The sequence below is a fragment of the Chiloscyllium plagiosum genome, chromosome 14, assembly GCF_004010195.1.
Source record: "Chiloscyllium plagiosum isolate BGI_BamShark_2017 chromosome 14, ASM401019v2, whole genome shotgun sequence".
Lineage (NCBI taxonomy): Eukaryota > Metazoa > Chordata > Chondrichthyes > Orectolobiformes > Hemiscylliidae > Chiloscyllium > Chiloscyllium plagiosum.
The window spans coordinates 1524574-1540102 of NC_057723.1; the positions used below are offsets into that span (position 1 = coordinate 1524574).

Here is a 15529-nt window from a genome sequence, read left to right on the forward strand (position 1 = left end):
GTTGTCTTTCTTGACTTCTCTTGTTCTAACTTTCCCTTCAATTTCCTTTTAAACATCCAGCTTGTCCCCTCCCCCCCCGCTACTTAGTTTAAATGTAGCGATGTTGCAGTAGAAAACCTGCCTGCCAGAATGCTGGTCCCTAACCTATTAAGGTGCAAGCCGTCTCTTGTGTAGAATTTATGTTTACCACAAAATATATCCCAGTGATCCAAGAACTTAAATCCTTGCTTCCTGCACCAGTTCTCCAACCACACGTTCAATTCCATTATTTCCCTGTTTCTGGCCACACTAGCCCGAGATAACCACCTTGGACGTCCTGCTTTTCAGCCTTCTTCCTAGTTCTCCGAAGTCTCGCTGTAGTATGTTCTTCCTCTTTTTCCTGACATCATTCGTGCCGACATGTACCATCACCTCTGGCTCTTCACCCTCAACCTTGAGGATTTCCTGCACTCTCTCCGCGATGTCTTTCACTCTAGCACCAGGAAGGCAACACACCATCCTTAAATCCCGTCTGCTGCCACAAAAACCCCGGTCAGTTCCTCTCACAATGGAGTCCCCTATTACCACGGCTCTGTGCGATGTCCGACTCTTCCGCTCTGCCTCTGCGCCAACTTTTGATTGACAAACTTGGCCGCCATGCGAACTGGCAGTGTCATCAGTCTCTGTTTCCAAAAGCTTCAACTTGTTCCTGACAGGTACTTCTCCCGGGGTCTCTTGCACCTATCTCCTCTCCGCCTTCCTCATCGTCTGCTCTCTTCTGCCCAGCATTCTGAGGCTGGGCAATGGCCATGGAGACCTGGTCTACATCTTCCTTCTTCTTGTTCACAATGCTGAAGAACATGTTCTGCCTTAAGCATGTTACCTCAATGGCATCAAGCCATTGTTCAGTGAGTTAGACAGGCAGGAGGCTGGGAGAACAGCCAGGCAGCATCAGGAGGTGAAGAAGTCAACATTTCAGGTGTAGCCCTTCTTCAGGACTGGATTCAGCGAGTAGTAATCAGCCTCTAAACCAATGGCTGTGAGTTCAAGTGTTACCTCGCAGACCTAGGCATTAAAACCAAGCTGACACTCCAGTACAGTACTGTGGGAGTGCTGCACAACCATTGCTAATATCTTTTGGATGAGATACTAAAATTTGCCTCACAAGTGAAAGGAAACAATTCCCCAACACTGCTCCCAAGAAGAGTAGATGAGTTCTTCCTGAGATTCTTCCTCAGATTTGTCCTTCTGCATCACGAAGTCAGGCTTACCCATTTAAATGACATTGCTGTTTCTGGATCTTGCTATGCATACATTGGCTGTCACACTTCAACACAATACACTGCATTAATACACAATGAAAGTACTCATTGAGTGAATGGAAAGCACTTTGGCTCACGTTGATGTAAGGAAAGGTGCCACAGAAGTGAAAGCCTTTCTTGCTTTGCACTCTTCATGAATACATTTGGGATCACACCATTCTTCTCTTGCAGAAATGAAACAGAGGATTCAATGTCTCATCATTCAAAACCTGCTGGCTGACAGAACACTGAATGGTCAAACAGTGTAAGAGTTCACATGAGCGGAAACCTGCTCAAGACTTATATATTTTGAAGTTGGTCTGACTGGGATCATTCAAAGCAGCAGATGATTGGAATGACCACCTGTTAGGCCCACTATGCCAGGGAAAGTGAAGACTGCAGATGCTGGAGATCAGAGTCAAGAGTGTGGTGCTGGAAAAGCACAGCAGGTCAGGCAGCATCCGAGGAGCAGGACAATCGATGTTTCAGGCAATAGCCCTCCATCATCGACTATTCCATACTAGTCTGAAAACGCCTGATCTTAGAAGGAACGAGATTCAGGCATGGTTAGTAGTTGGATGGGAGACCACCTGGGAATATCAGGTGCATTCAGCTTTTTCTGCCAGCAGCAGCTGTTCACATCATCCTTCTGTATTTCCACTCTCACACTGTCGAACCAAAGTAGTAATGTCCCTATCTCTGAGATAGAACCCTGTATCAACTGCTCCAGAGATGTGTAATAACGTCACTGAATAGATTGGGTAAAAGTATCTGTAATGAAGATTGTTTCACATGTAGCAAAGCGACAGAGTCTTCTGCAAGTTAACGGGATAAACAAATCAAAACGCTGAGCAAACAGGCAAGTGCCATCTCCTGATTGAGATATGACATGGGTTTTAAAAGAGATCTTATTGTTGAGTTTATGATTTGAGCAGTTAATCATGCTATTCTTGGAGAAAGTTGAAAGAGAGAAAATGTCTTGTTAGATTCTGCTGATAATTCGACAGGCGAGCTGATGGGGCCAGCCAATTAGTACTTCTGTATTTTAAGCCTGCCAGTTGGATTTCATTTTGAGGCACATAACGCACTAACAGCACTATGCAAATAATTGCTCATTGATTCCAAACAGTTTGCCACGTCCTGAGAGAAGTGATGAGATAAACATGTTTTTTTTTTATTGAATATTTGCTAAACTTCTTTATTTATAACTTGCAAAAATATGAATGTGAGCACATCAAGTGCAAATGTGGTGGAAGCTTCGAAGCATGTTGCACAAGCACAATTTGATGCAAAGCCTTGTCAGCTCCATCAAACTGACATGAGATGTACTGCAGTACATTATGTTGTAAGTGCTATGAGGTTCAAGTAGTTTATTGCCACCATTCTTATTTCCCTTGGCCGGTCTAATGTCCCACTTGGTTTACAGTGTTAGAGGAAAATCACTGGTGAGATAAGTGAATCAGAGAGCTAGCACCCGAGTCAGTTGATAATAGGGAAGGCAAGTAAATGTTGGCCTTTATTTCAAAGGGAAAGGAGTATAAAAGTAGCAAGGTTCTGCTGAAACTATGCTAGGCACAAGTCATGGAAATGTACAGCATGGAAACCGACCCTTTAATCCAACTCTTCCATGCCGACCAGATATCTCAACTTAATCCAGTCCCATTTGCCAGCATTTGGCCCTTATCCCTCTAAACCCATCCAGAAGCCTTTTAAATGTTGTAGCCTCCATCACTTCCTCTGGCAGCTCATTCCATACACGTACCACCCTCTGCGTGAAACAGTTGCCCCCTAGGTCCCTTTTAAATCTTTCCCCTCTCACCCTAAACCTATGCCCTCTAGGACTGGACTCTCCCGCCCAGGAAAAAAGACCTTGGCTATTCATCCTAGCCATGCCCCCTCATGATTTCATAGAACTCTATAAGGGCAACCCTCTGACACTCCAAGGAAAACAGACCCAGATTATTCAGCCTCTTATTATACACTGTCTGCTGTTTTAGACCCTTTCTGTCAGGAAAGATATATCCGTATTGAAGGCAGTCCAAAAACGGTCTATATGGATGCATGAACAAGAAACAAGAGTAGGCCATTCAGTTCTTTGAGTTTGTTCCACCATTCAATAGCATCACGGCTGATCTGATTTTAATCTCAACTCTACATTCCTACATATCCCTGATAATCTTTCATCCCCTTGGGAATCAAGAATCTGTCTCCCTCTGCCTCAAAAATATTTAAAGATTCTGCATCCGCTGCTTTTTGAGGAAGGAAATTCCAAGGGCTTTCAGGAAGAAAACACAAGTTCATTGTACTGGTATCAGGTCTGTGTGATTTGGGAAGGTTGAGTAGGTTGGGCCTATGCTGAAAAATGTGTTGCTGGAAAAGCGCAGCAGGTCAGGCAGCATCCAAGGAGCACGAGAATCGACATTTCGGGCATAAGCCCTTCTTTCGGACCCATTAGAGTTCAGAAGAATAAGTTATTGAAACTTACAAGGGAGTTGACAGGATAGATGTGAGAAGGATAGTTTCACTTTATGGGATAGTCTAGGACAAGAGGACATCATCCCAAAATAAGGGATGACATATTTAGGACAGACATGAGGGGGAATTTCTTCTCTCAGAAGGTTTTGAATCAGTGGAATTCTTTACCTCAAAAGTTTCGAGAGCTTGTTCAAGGCTGAGAAGGACAGATTTTTAATCAGGAAGGGAATCAAGAATTATGGGGAAAAGGCAGGAAGGCAAGGTTAAGGATTATCAGATCAGCCTTGCTCTCATTGAATGGCAGAGCAGGCTCGATGGGCTGAAAGGCCTACTTTTGTTTTAATATAGGATAGGAAGTAATAAGTTGGACATTGCTACTAAAATCACAGAGCCCGTGGCCATACCCTGATCTTACCTGATCTCCGAAGTGAAGTAGACACCAGAATGGTTAGTACTTGGCTGAGAAACCACAGGAGAACCATAGCCTGAAGGATTATTGTAAGATGCACTGTGGTAGCCCTACGGCTGGGCCAGAAGACCTGTGCTTAACTTCTGTCCTTCCCAAAGATGTGTCAAAGTACATGTGAACAAGGTGATTTTAAAAAAGGTTTCTGGAGAGCATGGGTATTGGTTTTCATCTAAAACATTCTGAGATGTTTTGCTTTTCCTCACTTCTCCTTATACCATTGCTCAGATTGGGTGAAGCATATTGCACCCTTGAAGAAGAACCATTTTAGAAATGTTACATTATATAACATGCTAACAATGAGTTTCTGAGACAAGAGCTTCAGTCAGAATTGAGAGGTTGATTTTTACATGTGTAACATTTTGGAAGGGATCAGATTTGTCCATTTTCATAGCCCCACCATTGCAGGGTTGAAGACCATTTCACTAATCCTCAAGCCCAAAGGTAGTGTAAAAGGAGCCAAAGCATGTTTATTTATAAATATGCAATAACCTACATAGAGACAGATATGTTTTCTGTGCATTAAATTTATCCAATTCATTAAGCATAAGACCTCCAATGCAAAATCACATTAGTTAATCCATTTTTCTTTCCACAGAAGTTGAATATTATTTAACAGCAGAGCATGCACTACATTCCTAACAAATCCTCATCTCCTGCATCTTGAAAATTAAACCAAACTTTCCAATCTGTGTCTTCATTGCCAACATTACATGCCACAACAACGTTATCTTCATTGGTAGTCCCACCATCACTGAATACGCGGATTCGGTATTCCTTAAATCTGGAATGATTTACTGACTATGCATTTCTCTCTAAGCCATCTAAACAGAATTTCTTCTCAACTTTCATCATCCTATATTTCCTTTTTCTCTCACGCTATCCTCATTTACAGAGTCACTTGATGTTTGAGCAAGGCTGAGATGTGAATATACCCCGGATGAGAAAACGTTTCTCTTGGCAAAATCCTCTTGGTCACCATGCTTTCAAGACGTTGTCATATATCCTGTAATCATAAATATGAATGAGTACTCCTTTTCGGAATTATCAGGCAGTTTTTTCTCCTGAATATTATAGCTGGCTTAAGTTTTGTCTCATCAGACAGCAGTGTAACAGTACTTTTTTTATTCACTTGTGGAGGTTGGCGTCACTGATTGGACCAGCATTTATTACCCATCCCTAATTGCTCAGTGGGCAGTGAAGAGTTGACCACATTGCTGTGTGTCTGGAGTTACATGTAGGCTAGACCTGGTAAGGACAGCAGTTTCCTTCCCTCAGGGACATCAGTGAACCAGATGGATTTTCCTGACAATCAGCAATAATTGCATGGTCATCATTACATTCTAAATTCCAGATTTTTAATTGAATTCAAATTCCAGCACCAGCCATGGTTGGATTTGAACTCACAGCCCCAGAACATTACCTGGGTCTCTGCATTTGCAGTCCAACAAGAATATCACTAGCCATCATCTCCCCATTGCTCAAAAAGGATCTTGCAGGTGTTGGTGCTCCTACGTATCTGCTGTTCTTGTCCTTCCAGGTGGAAGTGGTCTGGTAGGTGCTGTCTAAGGATCTTTGGTGAATTTCTGCAGTACACCTTGTAGATAGTACCCACTGCTGCTACTGAGTGTCGATAGCAGAGGGAGTAGATGCTTGTGGATGTGGTGCCAACCAGTGGGCTGCTTTGTCCTGGATGGTGTCAAGCTTCTTGTGTGTTGTGGCAGCTGCACCCATCCAGACAAGTAGGGAGCATTCCATCACACTCCTGACTTGTGCCTTGTTGATGGTGGACAGGCTTTGGCAAGTCAAGAATTGAGATACTCGCCACAGCATTCCTAGCCTTTGACCACTTTTGTAGCCGCTGTGTTTACATAGTGAGAACAGTTGAGTTTCTGGTCAATGGTAACCCCCAGGATAAAAGCATTAGGCCATTGCCTCCTCTCACTTCAGAGCAGCCTTGAGCTTATTGAATAGTGGACCAGGCTTGAAGTGATGAATGGCCTACTACATAGCCTTTTCATTGAACCACCCAATGGTTTTCCTCAACTACTTTGAACTAAGTGGACCCTGAGGACCCAGGCAGAAAGTGGGGATGGTTGCCTCCCCAACTGCAAGTTGGCAGCCATTGGCATCAAATGTACTCACCACGCTTGCTCCAATCATTTATATTTTCTGTGAAATGTTGAATTTGGCAGCTGCCTTACAATATCGATTATTTTAATTAGGAACTACTGTGCCTGCTTAGAAGCATAGGGTCATAGAATCATAGAGATGTACAGCAAGAAACAGATCCTTTGGTCCAACTCATCCATGCCGACCAGCTATCTTAATCTAATCTAACCCCATTTGCCAACACTTGGCCTATAACCCTTTATTTCCTACCTATTTTTATACCCATCCAGATGCCTTTTAAATGTCATCATTGTACCAGCCTCCACCACTTCCTCTGGCAGCTAATTCCAAACACACACCACCCTCTGCGTGAAAATGTTGCCCCTTAGGTCCCTTTTATATCGTTCCTGTTTCTCCATTATCCTATACCTTCTAGTTCTGGACTCCCCCACCCCAGGGAAAAGACTTTATCTATATACCCTTTCTATGCCTCTCATGATTTTATAAAGCTCTATAAGTTCATCTCTCAGCCTCCTCCGTTCCAGGGAAAACAGGTCCAATCTGACAGAGGGGATTGTTGAGAACACAGTGACTGGTGAATTAATGGCTTTGGCATTTCATGTTGACCTGAGCAGACCCCAAGAGTTGATCAGCCGCATGCAAGGGCTCTTGTATTCTATGACTCTGCCAAGTATATTTGTTCCAGAGCCAGTATGATTTCAGAGATCAGTGGGTGGTAAGTACAATAAATTTTGATTTCTTCTCTAAAACTCAGGGGTTGATTCAGGAACAAGATAAATGACAATGAATGATTTTGTGTCAAAAGTTGGATATGAACCTTTTCATGAGGTCTCTCATTATTTGAAATTTGTGTGGGATTCTCTGTTTGCGATTCAAATATAAACAGCAACAGATGTTTTTTAAAAAAATTGAGTTAGCACCTGAACTAAACAAATGCATTTCCATGAGTGTTTTCATATGTTTCTCTCAAAAGTTGTACAAGTTCAATCCATTAATAAAATCATGAGTGACAAGTGGAAATTGCCAAGGAAGTGTAAAATGCCTGAGGTCATGAATAGAGAAAAATGTGCAAACAATCAACAAGAGTAGGCCATTTGGCCCTTTGAGCCTACCCCTCCATTCAATAAGATTATGACTGGTCTGTTTTTAACCTCAACTCTATATTCCTGAGTATCCCTGATAATTTTTCATCCCCTTGGTTATCAAGAATCTATCTCCCTCTGCTTTAAAAATATTTAAAGATTCTGCATCCACTGCTTTTTGAGGAAGGGAATTCCAAAGATTCTGAAAATTCTGACAGAAAATAAAGAAATCCTTAGCTCTGACCTAATTTCCCAAATACTAGAAGTTCAGGGCCAAGGTCATAGTCGAAGGATAAGGGGTAGGGTCTGAAATGAGTATGCATTTCTCCACCCAGAGAGCGGTGAGCTCTGGATTTCTACTTCACAGAAAATGGTTGAGGTCAAATCATTCTCTTGCAAGAGGAAACATTCTTTTGGCATCCACCCAGTCAGGCCTCTAAGAATAAAGAGTTTTGATTCATATAGCATCTCTGACCATGGGTCAAAATGCTTTAGAACTCATTGAATATTTTTGCAGGACGGTCACTGCTGTTATCAAAACATATCTGACTGCCAATGTTTGCACAGCAATTTTCCACAAACAGCAAATGAACTGAATGACCAGTTAATATAGGTTAGAGCGGTTGGTAGAGAGTTGGTGGGGTGGGTTATCAGGTTGCTGGACTGCCAGTGAGTAAAGAAATAATGCCAATAACACGAATTCAATTCCTTCACTGGGCGGTGGTCTTTTCTTCTCAACCTCACTGTCACATGGTGCACTGTGACCCTCAGGTTAAACTCACTACTGGTCATTTCTTACGAGATGAGAAAACAGGGAGAAACTGCAGATGCTGGAGATTAGAGTCGAGAGTGTGGTGCTGGAAAAGCACAGCTGGTCAGGCAGCATCCAAGGAGCAGGAGAATCGATGTTTTGAGCATAAGCCCTTATTCCTGATGAAGGGCTTATGCCCAAAACATTGACTCTCCTGCTCCTTGGATGCGGCCTGACCAGCTGTGCTTTTCCAGCACCACATTCTTGACTATTGAGGGAACAGCCTGATAGGACTATGGTGAATTGACCTTTCCTGGTGTCAGGATGAATGTTGACCAGGATTTGGGGCTGTTAGTGGTGGAGTACTCTGGCACTATTTATGTAAAATTGGACATACAGAATTAAATGTAATAGAACTCACACGTTCTCAGATCAAGAAAAGTTATTTCTTAATTTTTATGCTTCTGTCCCAGGTATGATCAACAGGAAACTACACATTTACTTAATGAACTTTGCAAAAGGCTTTTGAGCAGGCTCAGCTCTTTGTAAGTGACTCCGAAGTTTGTGATACATGTTTTTTAAAGCAGCAGACTGAGGGATTGTGAGGGAAATGAGGATAAAAACAAAAGGTTTCCAGACATTTGATCTCATCTCTTCAAAGTGATAGCCCCAATGTCTTCCTCATACATAATTCAGCTGTTTATTTTAACTGAGCACAGTGTCTTCTGAGTGATAGAGTTGTGTTCAATGTCCTTCATGTAGAGAATACTTGCTGGAGGCTGGTTGAAACCTGGCTGCCAGAGCCTTGAACCCATGCCCCTTTCTCTGTTCGTCTTGGCAGGTCTAAAAGTGATTGTTTTGTTTTTCGATCTGTAGGTGGTTAAGTCATAAAGTCATAGAGATGTACGGCATGGAAACAAACCCTTCAGTCCAACTCGTCCATGCCAACGAGATATTCCACATTAATCTAGTCCCATTTGCCAGCATTTGGCCTAAATCCTGCTAAACCCTTCCTATTCATAAACCCATCCAGATGCTTTTTAAATATTGTAATTGTACCAGCCTCCACCACTTCCTCTGGCAGCTCATTCCATACATACACTACCCTCTGCATGAAAATGTTTCCCCTTGGATCTTTTCAAATCTTTTAACCTCTCTCCTTAAACCTATACCCTCTCGTTTTGGGCTCACCCAGCCTGGGGGAAAGACCTTGTCTCTTTATCCTATCCCTGCCTCTCATGATTTTATAAAACTCTATAAAGTCACCCCTCAGCCTCCCATGCTCCAGTGAAAACAGCCCCAGCCCAATCAGCCTCTCCCTATATCTCAAACCCTCCAACCCTGGCTACTGTTGTCTACACCTCTATATAAGAAGCACCAAGGAAGCAATTCTTTTCAAGGCCAATGTAATTCCTCACAGTTCGTCTGTCGAACACCAAGGGATAAGCCTCACTAACACAAAGCCTTTAGGGGCTGGGTGTAGCTTTTGTTGCAACAGGGAAAAGCAGCCTCCAATGCTCACAGTTTGCTTCTCTCTGTTCTGAGAGAAGCAGTTCTGAAAACTGAAACATCTTACTGAATGCTGAGTTTGTGTTGATGTAGAAAATGGGGTACATGCTTTTCAAATCTGCGCCGAAAACAATGTTTTTAAAAAAATGTCAATGATAAAATATGTGTCTGTACAGTTTGCATGGGCAGTTATTATGGGGGTGGCACAGTGGCTAGCGCTGACGCCTCACAACACCAGGGACCTAGGTTCAATCCCACTCTCAGGTGATTGTCTGTGTGGAGTTTGCACATTCTCCCCGTGTCTGCATGGGTTTCCTGCGTGTGCTCTCATTTCCTTCCACAGTCCAAAGATGTGCAAGTTAGGTGGATTAACCATGGGAAATGCATGGGTTTAGGGATAGGGTTGGGGACTGGGTCTGGTTGCAATACTCTTTGGAGGTTTGGTGTGGACTCAGTGGGCCAAATAGCCTGCTTCCATGCTGTAGGGATTCTGTTCTATCAACATGCACAGTCTGGCACAAGTACCACTTGTATTTTACAATCTATTCTACAAGTGAACATTATAAGCAATTGAGTTGATATCAGAAAACTGGCAATTATTTAAAAATTGCATGCCACCTATAATTGTTTCCTTTTAACAATGAATAATTTCAGAAAAGCATTTTTGATGTGACAGAGAAAGTGGACCCAGCTTCGTGTGAAAGTGGTGGTCGTGTGGAATCCTAACAAGCCATTTGTGGAAGGAGCTGTTGACCAATGCCATTAATGCTTTCCTACAGTACAACACTGTGATTATATCACATAAATACTTCATTATCCAGTAAAGCATTGGAAAGAGCTGAGGTGTGAAAGGTGTTAGGATGCAAGCAATTTCTTTCTTAAGAATGCAAATTGTCTTTTGGTAGTTCAGAACTACTGAATTGCTGAAAAAGACTCACTCTGTCAATGTTTTTCATTTTGCACTCATCATGACATTTTGCAAGAATTGATTATAAAAGGGAACAATATTTTGTGTTTTCTGATTATTCAAGGCAATGCCACAGAGTATCTAATTGGTACATTCTCCATTGCAACACCTTTACCAATCAGAGTTTATAAACTAACCAATTAGAACTTTCTTGATATTCAGCATAAAATTTTGGTCCTCTTTCCATTGGTATTCCTGTGAATATTGTCCTGATGAAGACAAAACAAAACCTTCAACAAAATACATCTTTTTCCAGCAATGAATTCTTTCCATTTTTAAATTATCATGATTAATTCCAAAGCAGACTCCTGATGGACAACCATCACTTAACAGCACCTAATCTAATGTTAAAAAAAATCACACGATTTTTAACTTTGTACACCCCAGTCCAACACCAACGTCTCCAAATCATAATCTAATGTTGACCTACTTTTGGGCACCTCCTGTGCAACTGTAATTTGGAATGCTTTGTTCTGCTTAATTTAATCTGTGTGTCTTTCTATGCTATTACTTTGAATCTGTAGAGCAAACTTGATGGGCTGAATGGCCAAATTTCTGCTCCTATGTCTTCTGGTCTTATGGTCTATGTTATGATCTATCTGTACTGCATGCAAAACAAAACTTTTCTCTGTACTTAGGTACATGTGACAACAATAAATCAAATCAAACCAAATGATTTTCCTCAGGTCTAGGTGAGATCATTCTGCTGTTGACCAGTTGCAGTGTGTACTCACACAGATATTAAGCCATCACCTCCTCTAATATACTTGGGGAAGTGGGGGTGGGACAAATTGGAAATATGGCAATGTACATTGTGGTATTACAGGCAAAAGCAACTGGCCTCTCTGAAATGGATTCAGTGTACAGTCAACCACTAAAGCCTTAAGCTTAGAGTGGTGCTGGAAAAGCACAGCAGGTCAGGCAGTATCCGAGGAGCAGGAAAATTGACGTTTCAGGCAGGAGCCCTTCATAGAGCCCTTCCTGCTCCTCGGATGCTGCCTGACCTGCTGTGCTTTTCCAGCACCACTCTAATCTTGACTCTAATCTCCAGCATCTGCAATCCTCACTTTCGCCCACTAATGCCTTAAGCATTGATTAAAAGATTAATTGCTTCAATATATATTCACAGTCAACAGCAAGATTACAATAGCAATCTCTTGCATTTAATAACTAAATGAGTTTTTTGAAAAGGTGATAAAGAAGACTGATGAAGGTAGAGTGGTACATGTTGTCGATGTGGACTTCAGCAAAGCGCTCAACAATGTTCTGCAATGGAGACTGACTATTAAGGTTAGATTAAATAGAATCCAGGGGAGCTAGCCAATTAGATACAAAACTAGCTTGATGGTCGGCAACAGGAGGTGGCGGTAGGTAGTTACCTTTCAGGCTGGAGGTCTATGACCAGCAGTGTGCCACAAGGATCAGTGCTTGGGTCCACTGCTTTTCATCATTTATGTAATTGATTAGGATGTAAGTATAGGAAGCATGGTTAGTAAGTTTGCAGATGATACTGCCATGGACAGTGAAGATTATCTCAGAGTACAACCAGACCTTGATCAGATGGGCCAATGGCCCAAGGAATGGCAGATAGAGTTTAATTTAGATAAAAGTGACGTGTTGAATTTTGGTAAGGCAAACCAGGGCATGACTTATACAGTTAATGGTTCAGCCCTGGGAAGTGCTGCTGAAAGAGAGACGTAGGGGTGCAGGTCCATAATTCTTTGAAAGTGGAGTCACAGGTAGACTGGATAATGAAGAAAGCATTTGGCATCCTTGCCTTCATTATGCAGAACATTGAATATAGTAGTTGGGAGGTCATGTTGCGACTGAACAAGACATTGGTGAGGTCACTTTTAGAATGCTACATGCAATTCTGGTCATACTTCTATAAGAAGGGTGTTGCTAAACTTTAGAGGGTGCAGAAAATATTTGCAACAATGGTGTTGGGAATGGAGGGTTTGAGTTGTAGGGAGAGGCTGAATAGGCTGGGGCTGTTTTCCCTGGAGTGTCGGAGGCTAAGGGGTGACCTTATAGAGTTTTATAAAATCATGAGATACATGAATAGTGCTATTAGCCCAGATCTTTTTCCTAGGATGGGAGAGTCCAAAACTAGAGAGCATAGGTTTAAGGTAAGAGGGGATTTGAAAAGATCCAAGGAGAAACATTTTCATACAGAGGGTGGCGCGTGTATAGAATGAGCTGCCAGAGGAAGTGGTGGAGGCTGGTACAATTACAACATTTAAAAGGCATCTGGATGGGTATCTGAATAGGAAGGGTTTGGAAGGATGTGGGCTAAGTGCTAGCAAATGTGACTAAGTCAGATTGGGATATCTGGTCAATGTGGATAAGTTGGACTGAAGGATCTATTTCCGTGCTGCGTAACTCTATGACTGTGACTTAAACATTGTGAAACATCCCAAATCACATCTCCACAGTGATTATGAAACAAAACTGGACACTGAACAGAGAAAAGAAATTAATGGAAATGTGACAAAAGGCATGAGGTAAGTTTTGAACAGCTACCTTAAAAAAATACTTAATTAACTGTAAAGCATATTGAGGATTCTTAAATCAATGCTATATTTAATGCAAGTCTTCCTTTTCACACTTTGGTAATTGTTGCATTTCCAAGCGAGTGCACACTTAATGCTTATGATTGTAAGATTGCTCATGCCTGGGATCTCTAAATTGTTAGTTACTGTCAAAACTGAGTGAAGTGGTCTATAGTTACCTGTTTGTTCTCTTTCCACTTCTTGAGCAGAGCATAGCGATTTGCTAACCTCTAAGCCTCTGGCACGACATTCATAATCAACTCTGTTGGAATGATATTGATTCGGCCTCAGTCGGGCTGCAAGTGTGACCCTGATCAGATTATTTCCCATCTCTTTCCTGATTTCCAACAGGATTCTAAAATGTATGATATCAGAGCCTCCTTTTCTGACGTTCTGATACAAAAAACGCTTTGAAAGAAAGTTGTGAGGAAAGCATAAAGTGTTTCTAAAGATTTGGATACATGAAGTGAGTGAGAGAGAGAATATATGGAGGACAGATTATTATGTGGGAAAATGTGAGGTTGTCAACTTTGTAAGAAGAACAGAAAATAAAAGACCATAAGAACATAAGATGTAGGAGTAAAAGTAGGCCATTCAGCCCATCGAGTCTGTTCAACTATTCATTGAGATCATGGTTGATCTAACAATCTTCCATTCCACTTTCATGTCTTGTTCCTCTAATCCTTGGTTCCTTACTTGATTAAATATCTCAGTATTGAATGTACTTATTGATGCAGGATCTACAACGCTCCATGGTAAAGAATTCCACAAGTTCATAAACCTCTGAGAGAAGAAATTCCCTTTCATCTTTGTCTTAAATGTGTCACTTAGACTCATAGAGTCATAGAGATGTACAGCGCAGAAACAGGCCCTTCGGTCCAACTCGTCCATGCTGACCAGATATCCCAACACAATCTCGTCCCACCTGCCAGCACCTGGCCCATATCTCTCCCTATTCATATACACATCCAGATGCCTTTTACTATGCAGTTGTACTAGTCTCCACCACTTCCTCTGGCAGCTCATTCCATATACATACCACCCTCTGAGTGAAAAAGTTGCCCCTTATATCTCATTTTTTCCCTCTTTTATTTTTTCCCTCTTTCCCCTCTTACCCTAAACCTGTGCCCTCTAGTTCTGGACTCCCCCACACAGGGAAAATACTTTGTCTATTAATCCTATCCGTGCCCCTCATGATCTTATAAACCTCTGCAAGGTCACCCCTCAGCCTCCGACACTCCAGGGAAAACAGCTAAGAGGCATTTGATTGGGTGTATTGGGTATATGAATTGGAAGGGTTTGGAGGAATATGGGCCGGGTGCTGGCAGGTGGGACTAGATTGGGTTGGGATATCTGGTCGGCATGGACGGGTTGGACCGAAGGGTCTGTTTCCATGCTGTACATCTCTGTGACTCTATGACTCTATTCAACGTCTCCCTATAGCTCAAATCCTCCAACCCTGGCAACATCCTTGTGAATCTTTTCTGAACCCTTTCAAGTTTCACAACATCTTTCCAATAAGAATGAGACCAGAATTGCACGCAATATTCCAACAGTGGCCTAACCAATGTCCTGTACAGTCGCAACATGACCTCCCAACTCCTGTACTCAATACTCTGACCAATAAAGGAAAGCATACCAAACGCCTTCTTCACTATCCTATCTACCTGCGACTTCACTTTCAAGGAGCTATGAACCTGCACTCCAAGGTCTCTTTGTTCAGCAACATTCCCTAAGTGTATAAGCTAAGATTTGCTTTCCCAAAATGCAGCACCTCACATTTATCTAAATTAAACTCCATCTCCTGTTCTCAGCCCATTGGCCCATCTGATCATTGTAATCTGAGGTAATCTTCTTCGCTGTCCTCTACACCTCCAATTTTGTTTTGGAACTTTGGAGTTCTTATTCTGAGATTATGTTCCCTGGGCCCTGACTATCCAAAAAGGTGAAACAGGTTCTCTACTTCTACCCTGCCAAGCCCCTAAAATTCTTTGATGTTTCAAAAAGGTTGCGTCTCATTCTTCTGTATCCCAATCTATCTCAACCTCTCCTTATAACACTGTTCCTCCATATCTGGTATAAGCCTTGTGAATGTTCTCTGGACAGTCTCCAATGTCAGTATATCTTACCTTCTGTTCTATCTAAGTGGAGAGAGAATATAAAATTTTGAGGTAGTCTTCGTGAATGAATCATAAAATGTTAACAAATAAGTATAGCAAATTGTTAGAAAGACAAATGAAACGCTAGTTTTTATTGCAAGGGGACAGAGCATATCCTTGCTCAACTGTACAAGGCAGTCCGACGTGACTTTTGT

General features: G+C 42.0%; 1 long non-coding RNA gene across 1 annotated transcript in view; it reads right to left on the reverse strand.

Annotated features, from left to right (window-relative positions):
- Positions 1-4929: 4929 nt before the first annotated feature.
- Positions 4930-15529, reverse strand: part of LOC122556874 — a 38866-nt gene continuing 28266 nt past the window's right edge. Inside the window, exon 3 of the long non-coding RNA XR_006313678.1 lies at positions 4930-5227. This is a non-coding gene — a long non-coding RNA (uncharacterized LOC122556874). The remainder of the gene's footprint in view (positions 5228-15529) is intronic.